Genomic DNA, 16,962 nt, shown 5'->3' with positions numbered 1-16,962 from the left:
TGATGGATTTATTTCCACAAGGGCTTCTAACTGGAAAATCTCTGATATAACCTGAAAAGTACTGCAGGGCAGGTTTTCATCTCCATGCAGAAAGATGCAGTGTTGCCACCTTTGAAGTAAGACACACTAATGAGTCTGAACACCGGGTTTTACAGGCTCTGACAGAGGATGAAATGTCCAAAACCATCCCAGGACAGCAGTAAGCCACTGGACATCTAGCACACATGTCTTCTGATAGAGAAATTGGAGGTTGTGTTCATGAAGAGGGTTCTGAAGCATCTGCATTTTCTCTGCACCATCAACAAACTGCCATGGCTTCAGATGGGCAACATGCAGTGCTGTAGCTTATGGACAATATGTCAGCATCTATGTCAGCATCAGGGAGCTAGTTCACCGGATATTCAGAGAAGGATGAGATGAGCTCAGACCATCCAGTTAGTGTAAAAGCAAACACAGCAGCTTAATAGAATTCCTTATAATATAAGCAAATGGAATTATATTTACCATAACATGCAAGATTCTAGCTGGACACGAGGCAGTGTATTTTCCAGAACATCATTATGCCTGATCTCCAGTGTAAGATTTTCCCAGCATTTAATGCTTTAGTTATTCTTAAATCAGTCCATTGATCTCAAAAGTAACATACAGAGCTTCAGTAAACCTTCTAGAAGTAAAAAAAACACATTCACTGTGTGTTTAGCAACAGCACAGGAAATTATAGATCAAAGGCTGGTTGTTACTTCTTGGTGCCTTTTTTTTTTTTCCTCTTTAAGAGATGAGAGCATATGAAAACTTGGAGTTTAGAATAAGCAACGTTCCTGTTGTTTGGAAATGCATAAGAGAGGTTACATTTTATGGAAGAGATGTGCTAGGAATAATATGTCAAAATATCTTTTTTAGACAGTATCTCTAAGGATAATGACCTGTCATATCTTGTATATCATTTAAGTTTATTACTCCTGACTTGTGTCAATAACAAAAAGCTGAGCATTTTAATGATAGCTAAGAAAAAGGTAATCATGTTCCACACAAGTGGCACATCCAAGTTTTTGCTTCATTTCTCAATTTAAAATGATCCATAATAAATAAATTTCTAATTCTAGTTTAAAAATAATCAGCATAAAGATATTATATTATTAGGTATTGTGTAAGCTAATGCTGCCACAGCAGAGGGATAGAACAGAAGATTGATCAAGATACCTTCCAGTGCTACTTTCATATGTCTCTCTAAGACCTAAAAGATAGCAGCATCACAGGGTCCTCTATATATTCCCCAGGCGTTTTCAATGTCTCACTGCAAACCACACCTGAAGCCTATCTAAAGCCCTATAGCACCCAAACCCTTAAATACTTGGATGCCCATTCAAATTTCAGATCAAACACAGGTAAAACTGTTTACTAAACCAAAGCTGCTAAAGCTTGCTCTGAATTCACTCAAGGAACATTAAATCTGTCACCATTCAATACCCATTGCACACTAATTCCAATAATGATGCAAGCTGCTGGTTTAGGGATTTTCAAGTTTGTATTTATTCATTTAATTGTTTCAGAATGGAGAGACAGAATTACATCAGTAAATCTGGAGCCCGAGAAATAAACTAGTAATGGAGATGCAGGTTTACCACTTTTAATGTGGGGCAGCTCACTAGGTCTCTATTCCAAGCTCTGTTGTTCTTTCTCATGTGATAACCTTATACATCCTCTTTTAGGTGAGGGGCATGCTGCAGTTACACAGTTCTGTTGGAATTTCAAAGCGATTAATCAGCACAATGTGTTTTTCTCAAGGTAAATCACACCCTGTGGTCACAGGTTGCCCAAGTTTGAATTTGTCCTTTCCCCTCATGTTTCGCCCACCCCATGCTTTATCTGCTTCAGTAAAGAAATGAAATAAACTGAAGATTCTCTAAAGATTGAAATAAACTGAGAACTTCAAAGCACAAAAAGAGATGCAATGAGGAAGAAATAAACAAAAGAAAGGACCCTTCATTCCTACCCCTGTCCTTTTCAGTTAAGTGGCTCCACTGACACCAGCTTCACTGAGAGCAGCTGTTTGCAAGATCACCAGTACCAGTACCAGCCTGGGATTAAACTGGTGGCTGGGTAGGGCTCCTGTTAAACTACATTTTTAACATCTCCAATAACAGCATTATTTATCCTTTTAATACAGGGAGTTTAGAAGTGGCCATTTTCTCTCTCTGCCTCCTTTACAAAGCCTCTTTATTCGATTCATTTTTCTGTCTGCTTTCCAGAATGATCATTGTTGTAGAGAACAGCCTCGCACCCAAACAAGGCATGGCAGCCTTCACCCCCGCACCCCGCACACACACACTTCTGTCTCTTGCTTTTTCCCAGCGATGCCTCCAGGCTGCCGTGTGACACCCAGCTAATCTGTCCTGCTGAGAGCTCCAGCCTGACCTAAACCTGACAATGCCTTCTCACTTCTGCCAGCCTGAAAGCAGCCCCCCCTCCTCCTCCTGAAGTGAGAGACGGTTAATGCTTTTATTCCTCACCGGGGAGCAAGATGAACCCAGCTACGCTAGTGAATCTCCTTTGCTTGCTGACATGCGTCAGACACAACATTCTCATCCTTAAAAGCTGGAGCAAAAACAAAAACAAAGCAAGAGCCCAAAAAACCCCAGTGAGCTACAGTCCCTGTCTGGAAAAAGTAAACAGCCATTATGCTCTTCCTGCCAGAGCACAGTCATGTCCTTTGTTTAAATGGATGCTATAGTAATTTCTTGTGCTCCCCATCATGTGCATTACAGCTTCCATCTTAGCGTCATATTTGCTTAATGAACAAACCCCACGTATTTAAAGTCTCTCCACACAAGTCAAGGTACAGCTGACAGGCTGGAAAGAGTGCAGAGGGCCACTCTCCACTGGCCGTCGTCTGTCCCCCACCTCATTTCCTTCCAGGCTATAGTCACAGGCAAAGTTAGGAGTTGTCTTTGGCAACACATCCTTAGGAGCAACAAAACACTCCTTGCTTAAGCACAAGTACTGAGACATGAGGCTGGCTGTGCTGCCTCTGCTGCAGGAGAATGGGGGTCCATGAACACCGGAGCTGCTGAGTCAGGGGCTGGGAGAGGGAGAACTCTAGCACCCGCAGCTCTTCCCTTGCAGCACAAAGCACTGGGAGGTGGGACCTGAAGCTTGAAGGAAAACTCACTTCAGCCTACACTGCTGGGGTGTTTGAGCCACACAGGGTAAAGGGAGCACAGTGCAGTACAAACTAAACAGTAACTTGGCTCTCAAGGAGCACTGATGATGCTTTTTACCTCCTACAAGCTGTCTCCTTAATAATTTGAGCTCCTTATCTCAAATAAGAAAAGCTTCCCCAGCTCTCATTATAGTTCTGGCCAAAACAGGCTTTTCAATACATTTATTTGTCCTTCTATTTGTTTAATGTAGGAGCCCTGAGGAAATGAGAGTTTTAATGTGATAGCCCCTAACAATGGACAGCACAAGACAAACTCCTTCACCTTGGGTCACTACTATTTAACTTGTGAGGGAACAGCCTTTCATACTCAGCAAATCACAGTTAAAATGTCCCTCCTAAATTTGTGTGGTGGGACTTAAAAGATTCAAGAAGGAGAAAAGATTGCCTAAATCTGCTTTTAATTCTCCTTTCAGGATCAAGTGAAGGAACCTCTCCTGATGACTACAGACTTCCCTATAAAATTACTGCTTTATTATGCATAATTCAATTCCATCAACTGCTTTTCTTTATTGTCCCTTCTAATTATACACACATACTTGTAGTTTATTGGAATATAGAACCCATGCCCAAAGAACTGCACAGAAGTACTTTGTAAGGAGAATGGAAATACCAGTGAGGCCAATGAGGAATTTCTTTACTCCTTTGTCTCATTCTGGATTTGGAGGCATTTGTACAGGTTTACAAACTACCTCCGAGTTCTGTCTGAATCTCTCTTTGATTGTTACCCAGTCATTAATTAGCTGTACTCCCAAATGTATCACAGCACCTTCAATTGGGTTTTATAGCTGACAAACAAAGCCAGATGCACAAAAGTTTTAGTGCTTCTAACAGCCTACTGAGGACAATACTGTAACTCAATTTGTTGCTGCATCCTGGCTCAGGGATACCAAGGTCAGTGATGCTTGATATTTCACATGGATTAATTTGAAACTTTTCTGATCATGATTCAGGACTGGAGTCAGGTTCAGACCTTTAAATTATATGCAACAGGATGCTTGCTTTCTCCAGAGAGCTGCAGAGGGAGTTTGGGCAATAAGGTCTTACCTTTCGACTTCAACAGCAGTTGTCTGAACTCAGTCAGTGTGGATAACCCCATGAAGGCAGGAGGCCAGGGCTGCACAGGAAGGCAGCATGTTCAACTTGTTCCTCCTGAGCCCACATTTACAGTGCTGACCACTTCAAGAACACCCTTCCCTTCAAGAACATCTGCGTGGAACAAAACAAAGCAAAAAACTTCAAATGTATTTTTTTGCACATATCGAATTCCGTATGGAATGTAATTCATCTCATCTGTACATCACATCTGCAAGTGTCAAGATAGCACACAGTCCAAAGGCGTTTATGTACAGGAGAGATGGAATGCCTGCAATTGTCTCCCAGAGGAGAGACTCGACAGACCACTGGAATGGATGGTTTGTTTGTGGTATTGATTTGTTAATTTGTTACATGCTAATCATTAATCAGCATCTGAGGCATGACAATACAAGAGGTCAGACAATCAGCCATGCAGTTTGTTACGCACTGGCCTGCAGAACTCACAGAGCATGAGCAGGCAGATGAACTGAATTTCCTTCAAGCCCAGAAAGAACTTTAGTTTCATAAACTAAATGCCAGCACTGTTTTGCACTCCTTGGGTTGAGGTCGGCCACAAAAGCACTCCTGACTAGATTAGGGAGAGCTTGCCTCACGTCCCTAAGGTCAGAATTTGGCTAAACATATGCAGAACGTGTTTGGCTCATTACACATGTGCATATTAAATCAGCAGCAAGGGAACAGAAAGACAGTATATGGTAAAGATACTGGAATTGGACTTCAAAGATCAGGATGCAATTCCACAGACTCCCAGGGTGACTCTGGCCACAACAGTCACTCTCCCCTGCATCACTTCCCATCTGTAAAAAAGCAATATAACCATCCCTCATTTTTTACTTCATCCATCTTTACAATTTAGACTCAGGAGTTCTTTGTAGTGGTGTCTCTCAAAATACATCCAGCTCCCAGCACAAAATGTCCTCCTCAGAACAGCCTCATAGAAATGCATCCAAAAAGAAAAGAAAACCCAACCAGCCTTATAAAATAGCCACTGATGAGATGAGACCACCAGCACAACAATGCAGGGAACAGCTGTAATCTGTGGGAGGATTATCTCCTTGCCATAAATGCCATCTATTTTTCAAGACGCGAGTTATTCCCTTTCATAGCACAGTGAACTCAGTATCTGCAGACAACTTGCCTCCCAACCAGTGCGTTTTTCAAAGATGCCCAGGAGCATGTGATATTAAATAGAAGATGCCACATCTTAATGACAAGTATTAGTACTAGCCTGCTTGACTAACATAATTTGCTTCTTCATTGGATATTTTATTCCAGATGAGCTGCTTTTCATCCATCCATATTTTCCAGGGCAAAAAAATATGCATTCTGACGTGCAATGCTAATGTGCCCTCTGCAGTCACCTCTTACCTCTAACTTTTCATTCTCGCCTCCTATTCTCTTCAGTGCATGCAGTGAGGTCTAGCAGCAGCTATTGGTCAAGACTCACACACTGGATACCTGCCAAGGCTTTTGGGGCTGTTTAGCACAGACAGAAGGTCCATTCCTAGGACACACACATCTAAATTTAGCACTAAACTGGTGGGGAAAAAAGAGAAAAATATGTAAAATGTCACTTTCTGACAAGCAGAAAATTAGAATTCATTCCCCTAAGAATTAAACGGACTTTTCTGCTTCCAGTCACTAACTATGACAAGGTTAACATTTTTCACTCTAATGACTAAGGACATTACGTGTGCATGTGAATAAGAAATAAAATTACTAGAGGGTATTAGCTAAGTGTGTGACAACAGCCTAAGCTGACAACAGAACTCCAGGGATGCAGATTCTAACAGTGCCCATTTGCTGTGGAGAAACAATGGGTAACAGAAACATGGGGTACCAGTACATGAGGTTCTAATAATGATGTGTGAAAGATGACAACATAAGAAATCACAGGAAGAGTTACATCTCTGGATGGGGTTAGGGCACATCTCTAAGTGCATCCAGCACGCTATCAGTATTCCAGGCAGGGACACTGAACTGGGCAGCATATTAACTAGACTCCACAAAAGCCCAAGGACTCTCTGGAAAGGAAGAATTCCACATCCATCTTTCATTTCCCCAAAGATTCTTTCACCACTGCCCCCTCCCCATTCATGACTCAATTCTGATAAGGATTAGGGTACAGCATCAAGTCACCATTTGTGACTTGCACTAGATTCTGTCTTTCCCAGTTCAGTTCTCCCTGTAGCTCCTCACTGCCTTACTCAACTATGGCAAACATAACACCTGCAGCTATGGTTTCTAAGACAGCAGTGGATTTCCATCCAGTATAGCACTGAGCAGGGAGGACTCAAAGAAAGGAGAAGCCTATGTGTTATTAATACGCCCTAGGTATTGATATACTGGAAATTATCAACTAATGGCAATCTTTCTGGACATCAATGAAACTGGGTCAGTAAAAGCTAAGACAGGAAGATTGTATCTTCAAATATCTATTTTGTTCTGTGAAAAGAGTAAAAATGATGTTTAGAGACATGGGTCACATTTGAGAAAGCACTTTTAAACAGTGATGGTTAACATGTATCTAACAGAATGAAGAAAGCTGCAAGGACATCAACTGACTTCAATGCAGAGAGCTCTCCTTTTGTTATTTCTGCCTTTCATTGGGTTTCAAAAGCTACTTGGCCACAACTGAAGAAAATCTAAAGCTTACAATTGAGGGGACAGATGAAACACTTGAAATTAAAATAGCCATTGGAACTAAAAAGAAGGAAAGAAAACCAGAAGAGAACAAGCACTTTCAAAACCATGGAATCTACCTCTGGATTAGCCAACTGGAAAGATTCATCAGTTTCTCTCTGCTTTACTGTGGCCCAGCAGGGTGCTCACTAGTCCAAAACAATACAGGGTTTTATTTTCCTACTCTAAAGTCAGTGTGATGAACTATTAGTTACAAATAACCCAGTTACAGTCCATGTTTCCTCTAACATCAAAAGCTGGATCTCATCCATTCATCTGCTAGTAACAGATGCATTGCATCTTACAGCCTCTGAAGGCTTTTTGCTTGGTCAACCAACCATGAGAGGATCCTTGTGTGTCTTTATAGCAATAGAGAAGGGCTCACCCTGTCCCTCTCTTGCCAGCATAGCTACATTCCCTCTATCTACCCCTTTGCTTTGTTTGCTCCCAGAAAGAGGGACAACTATATTTGGAGATCCTCAAAGAGAAAGATCATTTCAAACCCAGCTCTTGTTTACAAGCCAGTTCAGGGACTGGCAGTGCTGAACAGGAACCTCTTTAGCTGGACCAGCCATCTCTCACCATGCAGTGAGCACTCCTGTAGAGCTGAGCTGTGCAGGAGAAGCATCAAGACAACTTTCACCTTAGACACAACTTCCCCAGTGCTGCATGCCCTGCTCTGTATGCCACACTGCGCTCACTGTGACTGGAGTCTGGTTACTTTTGGTCCTCCCTGGCCTCATTACCTCACAGTTCCTTGCAATAAACTGCATAAGCCACTTACCTGCTGTAATCCCTCTGAATGAGTTTGGTTTGTTCCTCCATCCCCTACCCTCCTGCCCCTACAACTTCCTCAGCCTTATTCTATGTCATCAGCATATTTACAGCACTTTCAAAATTACATTCTGCTCAAGGTCACTGCTCTGAATTCACCTCCCCTCCCCCCCAGCACATCAGCGCTTTAACTCCCATCTGATTTATTTATACTGTTTATTATCAGAGACCAATTCAATCAATACAAGCTGGAATTCAAACACACACGCACACATCTGAATTATACATACAAACACTCATCACGAGCTAGAATACAACTGCTATAGCCCAGATCATTCCTCTAACATATGGCCAGCTTATAGGTAAGGAGGCTCACAGCACTGAATTTTTATACCTTGACTTCTGCTTGACCCCAGTGGTTGTTTGGTTACTGGAAACCAAAGGAATTGGAATAGCATCACAAATTCCACGGAAGAGGCTTGGCAAGGGATCACTGCATTTCTTATCCCAAGCCAGTAAGACCATATTTTAAGATGGGCTCTTCTGAGTTAACAGTTCCTTTATTAGCTTCTGTACACACAGGAATTACAGCAGAACACCATCAAACCATAGCAGACAGTCATGTCAAGCAAACATTGCAAACAGAACAGTATACGGAGAACTGGACCTTGAAGGAAAACCAAAGCACTAACCTTAATTGCAGCCTAGGTTAGGCATTAAACCAACCAAAACAGGATGCTGGAAGCACAGTAGAAAGTGAGTAACTTTTGGCTTCCCTCTGCAAACCACTCTCCTTTCTAAATGTTAATGGTCAGCAGGATCCTCAGACATGGTTCACAACCAACTTCTGTTTGTCTTTGAACACAGTTGGTGGTTACAACTCAAGGAACACTGTAAAGTCACAAAAGGAAGGCAGAGAGAGCATGCCTGCATGGGTTCTGGTACAGACAGAGATCATGCTATAGACCCAGGCAGAGTATGCACACCAGACTGCAGTCTTCTTTCTGATTAATGAGAAAATTCCAGAGTGGTGCATGAAGTTTGGGAAAGAAGAGCGCACGCTATTCCGTACAGAAGTGTTTTGTATCTGCTTAGTTAGCTTCAATGCTGACAGAAGCCTATCGTGCCAAGTAAAATGCAATGCAGTGTCCACCATCATCAATTTGGGGGTCTCCAGGACTAGGCAGCAGATCCCTGCATACCTATTACTTTCATAATCGTAATCCCCAGCTGATCTGCAGTTCTTTCAATTTCTCTGTCCTTTACTACCTCCTTATTGCACTTCATTCTCCATCCTCTCCCTAGCATAGAGCATTCACAACCACATCACCCTCTCCTCCAATCACTCTTTCTGAAAAGTTGTTTCTATTTCTCATTACTGAGACAACATCTTCATCACACCAGAGCTGCACTGGTTCATACTGGACACAGGCACAGCTGTGGTGTCAGGGATTAAATCACAGCCACACTGAGCTCTCCTGGACTCTGATAGTGTTGAACTTCACGCCTGCATCTTCCCTGGGCTACAGTTATGTGAGTTCCAGGAGTCTCTCTGAAATTTTGTTTTAATATTTCACCATTTATGCCCAGAGAATATTTTGGCTTCTCTATCAATACATTTCTGCTTGGAAACTCCCAGTTTGAATGCTGATTGTGTTTTGCATAAATTAACTAAATTGCAGCCTTCTGTTTCATTCGTACTTTTTGTCTGCTTCTTTCATGAACAATGTCAGGGAGATTGCAAGCTGACTACAATTCTCTTTCCTAAGCAAGAGGAAAACAACATCTAAGAGCCCAATCAGTACAAGTTTCCTGATGTCTGTTGGGTTTTGTAAGCTACATTGTACTCTGGCATTTAACAATTTTTGTACATTTGCTTCACTTTAAGGAATGAATGTAATGATTGCCACAGTGCTCTGCACTACTGCTGTCTATTGATAAATATGGAACAGGTATAACAACAAGCTTGCTCTTTTCTTCCATTCAAAAATTCACTGAGCTAACAAGCTATTTGTGCAACTCCAAAGTAATGACAGGTCCTTGCTCTTGAGTTTCAGAACTCTGTTTCCCTAGGGACTTATACTGGAGGCTGCATTTCACAAGTAAGAGAAGACCAACAGTGATGTTGGGCTTACAGGAGTGTTGATAAAACACATGAGCACAAAACTCTGTTCAGGTGTTGCCTGAGTCTAGAGGGACCCATAGTCCCACAGCTATGGAAGTTCCACCAATAAATGGCACATTTTAAAAGAAATGACCTCTGTCCTCATTGAGAGAAGCTTCTAACACCTAAGAAGTTTCCAGGCTATGAACTGAGAGCAGAGGGAGAGGTTTGTCTGCTGCCTTTGGGTGCACAGCTCTTGTGTGCTACACAGGGAGACATCATTCACCTGGGGCCCTTGGAATATGAAGCAGAAAATGCTGAAAAGTAATGCTGCAACACAGACTCCACTGTACTTTACTCCTTTATAGGCACATCCATTCACCACAAGGCACATCCTTGCAGCACCTCACTTTGGGCAGCAGCACCAAACCTTCCTCTTCTGCAGCATCCACATGGGAGGACCTCGGCAAGACAAAGCAAGCATCAGCAAGTGTAGCTCAGGTGAGATCAGACATTTCTAGAGAAAGGGGAAATGTTTGGGGAACATTTCACTACTGTTTGAAGGTACAAAAGGTGACAGTTCAGAGACATCCACAGCTCTCCCTGGCTACAGTGACTGTTTCTAAAGGGCAGCAGTCATGGTTTCAGGCTTGCCGAGCCTTGTTCTTAGGACTCTGGGGAGCAACAGCCAGCACAACGGCTGCGAGCAATACTGGAGTCTGCCCAGGCAAGGGAAGGGAAGGAGGTGGTGATAATGATAAAAGCCTGTGATTAATTGTTCCTGTGCTTGTCATCTTTGCTTAAGCTACTGCCATTTGCATCCAGGGGAACCACAGTCCTTCCAAGAGAGTCGTTCTGGATTTCTTAATATTAGGAGACAGTTGTGACGTTTGTTCTGCCCTGGGCATAATTAGACTTAAGGCATTTTAGTGCCTTTTCTTCTCCATAATGATCTCCCTGTTTCTTTATACGAGGAACCCAAAGTTCATTAACAAGTCCGTGCTCCCGGAGAGCTGTGCTGTTCTCTGAGAAGAGAAAGTAATGGCTGCAATGCAAAATAGACAAATCTTTGCCTTGCCTGTGTTTCCTTTCTTTGGAAAGGTTGTTATTACAGCTTCTCTTCTAAAAACACCACATCAGTGCAATAGAGAAACAACATTTGCAGGGATACCTGACACTATGAAAGACAGAAATCAAGTTCTCAAGACCCTGTATGAAGCAACAACCAAGCTGAGCATGGATTTCAGGAATCCAGAGCCCCTCTCTCTCCAACAAACACACTCCTGAACCCTGCATTGCAGTCTGCTCTCTCCCCTGATGTTTATATCTGGTGCACACTACAGCAGAGCTGCTTACTTTCAGACAGGCAATATGATCTGCTTTGTCTACATCTGATTTTTATTCTTCAGAATTAACACTCTAAGTAACAAATACGACATTGCAACATACAGAATCAGCATCCAGCAATGCTGCCATGCAGTCCAAACAGTTCTCCAGAACTCACACAATAAATAGCGCACACTGTTGCAGAGCTCGTCTCACCCAGACATAAATTCTCTTCTGATCTGCCTCAGCACAATTTTGGATTGGTGCACACCAATCCATTTCCAAACTGCAACACATCAGTGACCACCGTTCTGTCTTCCTAAAGGATGAGGCTCCAGCTTCCAGAAAAGAAACTTGGTATTTGTCCCACACTACAGTCACATAGCACTTGATCACCCCAAAGCCCTTTCAGTTTACAAAGAAAGCTTAAGTAAGGGGATATTTTTGTTAGATCACTCTAGAGAATAAATTCGTGTTTCTCATCTCAGTCCTCATTCCTAGTGCTCAGCACAGTGTGTAGTCTGGCATCAGGAACATCCAAGGAAGGTGCAAGCCCTGCTTTCAGACCAGGCATCTACCCAGCCCTCCACCTGAATAAGGCAGACAAGTGCTTGGGGGGTGCAGCTGCATTTTTCAAGCATTCCAGGTTAGTATTTTAACTTCACTAACATGGAAACTTGGCTTAGGGACTTACTTCCAGGAGCTGAGGATTGTGAGCACAGAGAAACAATTCCTGAGCAGACTAAACTGCCTGAGCTAGGCAACCCCATGTCTGGATACCTGCCATATCACACTTACTGTGCTTACCCTGAACAACACTCCACATCTCTGCCTGGGACCATCTGCTTAGAAACGTACATGGGAACATAATTCAGATCCCCTGATTTTTTCCTGGAATGCAGGGCACCTCTGCTTGGGTACTACAGCACCCAGCTCTGCAGCTCTTCCCACTGAACTGGGCCATTGTGACTTGCCTCCATTCACACAGTGCACAGTCAAGCTGGGATCAGAGCACTCAAATCACTCCTTGTCCACACCATTAGCCACAGTCTCTCCCTTAAGAAATTATAAACTAAAGGTATCTCAAGTTTGCAGCCAGCATCTTTCTGATCCTTGTTTCACCTACTCAGACAATGTTGCACAACAGGACACTTGATTTCTATTGTGTTCTGGCTATGGCTACTCCCAGGCGCTGATCTGGAACACAAACTGCAGTTCTGAGGCCAAAATTCACTAATAATCTGGATATTTATGTAGCAAGTTTATGTATCAGTTAAAGAAAATGCTCTGACACAAGGAAACAAGAACAAAAAGTTTTGTTATTTGTTGAGTCTCCCAGCTATGCACAGGGCTTTGCAAGGAAAAAGGCAGTGGTCCAAGTTCCCAGGAATGCTCGGTTCCCACTGAGAACCACCTCTTCCGCAGTTAATTTGGAAGCTCAATGCCAAACTCCTTGGAAAGGTGTCCCTTTAAGCAAAACAATGGAAACTGCTCAAGATAGAGTCCTTAATAAGTCCTCAGAAAACAGACCAGGAGCTGTTTCCTTCTACTGTTCATAGAGGCATAAAGAGACCATAAGTAGCATTTTTATCTTTAAAGCATCTAAGGAACCTGAGATACTAAGAAACTTTGGAAGCAGATGGGCAAGTCCCTTCATCTCATCGCTGGCTTCAGGAAACCCCAACCTTAAAAGCCCTGAGGCTTAAAATGTTTGAGACACTAAGCAAGCACTGGGCAATTGTAATTAGGCACTTACACGCACATCAACCCTGCCTGCACTCTTCCACAGCAGACAAACTGCCCTACTTACAAAATAACCCTTAACTGATCTGCCAGAGGCAATAGAGCCAGTCAGGGCCAGAACTGGATTAAAGATCTAGGGATTTCCAGTCCTCTGAAATACCCATTAAACTGTATCACCCTGGTCTATTGCCAACTATTAGGAAATTACCCAAGCAAGGAGCATTCCAAAGAGCACTTGCAGATAAGCTCAAGCTCTGCTACAAGCCATATTAACTAAATGGATGGTTTGGCTGGGGAACAATGTTATAAATACTTAAGCTACAAATTAAAAGCATGTTTGAGAGCTGTGCTGTCAAGTTAGTTGTCATTTTAGCTGCAGCATCACCAGTACATGAGCTTATTTCATAACTAAAACCTCCAAATCCCACACAGTGACCTATATTTGAAGTGTGGGTCTCTGGGAAAGTTACTGACTGTCCCTTGAAATTTTCCAGAAGCAAGTGAGTCCATATGTACTTCAGGACAGGGGATCAGGCACCCCCTGCAAGGCTGGATTCCCAGTGCTGGAGGGTGGCACAGCACTAGGGGATGTCCTCCTCCCCTAGTAGGGAACCATGGGTTGTTCTGTTACCAGGTCCACAGGCAGGCAAGGCTCACCCCAGTTTGTCCCTCGCTGACCCAGCCAAGGAGTAGCTCAGTGCAGTCACACAGCCGTGATGACAGAGGTGAAAGGCTCTCCTTCCTAGCAGGGTCTGAGAATGCAAATCCACACCTGCAACAAACGACACGCAGTGTGAGCGTGACAAGGCATACGAAAGGCGATAATGCCACCTACGGGCCACAAGGCACAATTATTTTCTGAAGGCAGATGCGGTTTGTTTCAGTCACATCTAATCAGCGGAATTAACAAACCTGTCTAGTGAATAAATGCTCCTGCCTTCAGCTCACACTCTGCCGTTAAATATTCTTTGTTCCATTCAGGCACATTGCCACTGTTTCTGCACTGGGAGCTCTCTCTAGGAGGGGACAGTGTCCTTCAACAGGGACAAACTGAGGAGGCTCAAAAACCTCGACTGAAGAGAGCATGGCCAGACAAGGTGAGATTTCCTTCTCAGCACTCACTTTCAACAATAAAAAAGAATCATCAACAAATGCCCTTTCATTCAGGACAATGGAGCAACCTCAGCTGACCCGAAGGCCTATCCATTGTGCAAATGCCAATTTCTGGGGAAAGGGCTTATTTATTGGTAAAGCAACAAAAAAACCTAAATGTCAGAGCCCACAGAACTAGTGCTTACAACTCCTCCTGTGTTTCTACAGCCAATAAAGCACTGCAGAGGCCTGATAAAAGAATTTCTAGATAATGAGAAAAATAGGACTAAATGAAGGAGACTTAAAACAGGGAAGTAAAAAGATTCAGAACCCTGGTTTTCCAATATTAATTTCTGCTACACCAAAAGTTGAAGAAACACTTAACAGTGCTTTGTGTTGCCAAGTCTATACCAGAACTAATGTGCTGAATACATTTCTACCCTGAAATATGTGAGGCCATTTGGGTATTATTCTGTGGGCTGGGTAAGCAGGAAAGTGGAATGCTCACAGCAGGCATAGCCAGAGAAGAATTGTGCTATCTGGGAATATTACTGTATCTCAGGAAAAACTTGGCAGTTTCAACTTGACCTCCGTGGCTGACAACAAACTGTGCCTCAGCAGCCTGGTGTGCTGCCTATTCCTTCTTCTGCTCTGGTCCCAGTAACTGCATATGGCATGGTGCCTGCAAAGTCTTCTGTAGCTCCTAGATAGGTTGGCTGCAGAATAAACACAATTTTTGTAGTCTCTTTCAAAAGAGCAGTCTGATTCACTTTAGGTATCAAAGTCTCATATCTGTTCTTACAGGATGCTTGCAGACTGCATAAATCATTCCAAGACCAGCTAAATAATACCTGCTTGTGTCTTATTCTTGATTCTCTTCTATCTAAAGATATCTATTCATAGCCATCCCTTGGGGGGAACATTAACTTCGGTTTTATTTTTGTACATAGTTAGTAAACACCACAAAACCTAGATATCTTCACAATCCTTGTCCTTCTGTTAAATTTGCTGGAAACTGACCTGAGCTTTTGGTGAAGAGGACAAAGACAGCATTGGACAAATAAGCCCAGGTTCCTTAGGAGGCATAGACTTTGGGCCTCAACTCAAACCCATGCTGCCTCAGTATCACATTCCTTCCCAGGAAGAGATTTTTCTGCTAAATAAACCCAAACACATTAGTTCTAAAGTGTTGTAGAGAGGCCTCTTGGGAACAATTTTCAGGTGCCTCATGCTGCTGTTCTTCCCGAGAAACCATTTCTGTGTTGGGCTGTGCGTTCTGCAGTGCACTGTGGTTTTCTCATCTAGTAAATGGAGGCACATTATTAGAACAGCTGTGTGGTTTATTTCTTAAAAAGAAGGTTTTTTTCATTTGAGAATCAACAGTGTCAACAAGCTTCCTGCAGGGGCTCTTATGCCAATGCACCTTTCATTTCAAAGGACACCATCTGTCTTTGCAGCACATCCTTCTGTTTCCTGCTCTATACCAAGTAGGAAGAACCTTTAATAAACAAGGAATTCAAAACATGGGAGAAAACCAAACGAAAGCAAACAATTTGCCCAGTAGTAAAACACAAGCCATTTGCAGCATGAGGCAGAACAGCAGCTTACCAGTGAACTGCAACACTACACAATAGTTAACGGCAAGAAGCAAAGAACCCTGTCCCATCCATTTGCAGGGGTTAGGGAAACACAGGGGAACAGAATGCAATTAGCCAGGTTGGAATTTGGCCAGGGCAGTGGAGATTATAGTTCTTTATGAAAGATTCCAAACAATATTTCATGAACACATCTGTTCAGGCCTGGAGGTTTACACTACAATTCAGAGTACCTTGTGCTGCTGCTGAGACAGTATTTCAGGCCTAAATCAAGAAAGCAGCATGCCCCTATCAGAGCACCACAGAAACTATTCGTTCTATAAAAATCAGAGCTTTCTTACTCAAACTTAGGATCCCACACTCAAGACTGTCTGTAAACTAGCACCAGATAAAGCGGGATGAGACAGGGAACGTCCCCGATTCTTGATTTTGGTAGTCATGTATCAAGTTCCATTCTTGCTCTCGAGTCAGTACAGCCAGAGGAGGATGGACTGTGGGAGATTCTACCTCTGATTAACAGACAAGTAAGTCACTCAGCCTCCACAGAATCCCCAACAACAGACAATTTCAACCTTCTAATGGTGTTCTACGATGACCAAGAAAAAGGCCTTGTTTACATACAGGGAAAAGCAACTTGATAAAGTACACTCAAATCAGTGCTACAGAAAGTTATGAAACAGTAAAAAGAACTGGCACTCCAAGTATATGTGCTGTTTACTAGCAACAGCAAAAGTCTTACTCCTAAATTGAACAAACTGCGCAGTGATTGAGGCCTCAGGTAACCAGCCCCCTCAAAATTACCATTTTCATTATGAACTGTTGCCAGTAAAAGTAATCTACAATGGCAAATCTCTTCCATCATAGACTTCTCCACCGTTTGCTCTAAAGTCTTCCTTTGTAAGTATACTTAGATAGGAACAGCCTTTTAGCTTTTCCACATACAGTCAGTACCCCACCCATTCACAGAAGTAACAGAATCAACCTTTAGTCTCTCCTGCAGCAGCTGCCTTGAGATGCTTCCAGCTGTCTCCTCACCAGATGTGCACTGTAATTGTTCCACCAGGGACAGTATCATTGCCCTTAAACATCAACATCTGGCAGATCTATTGTAGGGACTTAAAAGATAAAAGCAAGTCAACATATCCTCATAGAAGACAGACCAGCTTAAAAAAAGCTACATGGTGACTGAACTCTTTCACCTGCACTGGTATTCTCTGACTCTGTCCTAATGCACAACAGAAACCTTGGGTGCTGTGATTGACTGGTGAGCAGCTACAGAAGGATTTTTGTTCCTGCCCACCTTTAGATTTTCACTTTGATGACAAGCTTAG

Source organism: Neopsephotus bourkii, unplaced genomic scaffold, assembly GCF_033783945.1.
Source record: "Neopsephotus bourkii isolate Nb327-2 ecotype Australia unplaced genomic scaffold, CSIRO-AGI_Nbou_v1 NB_1663, whole genome shotgun sequence".
NCBI lineage: Eukaryota > Metazoa > Chordata > Aves > Psittaciformes > Psittacidae > Neopsephotus > Neopsephotus bourkii.
This window is presented reverse-complemented; position numbering follows the sequence as displayed.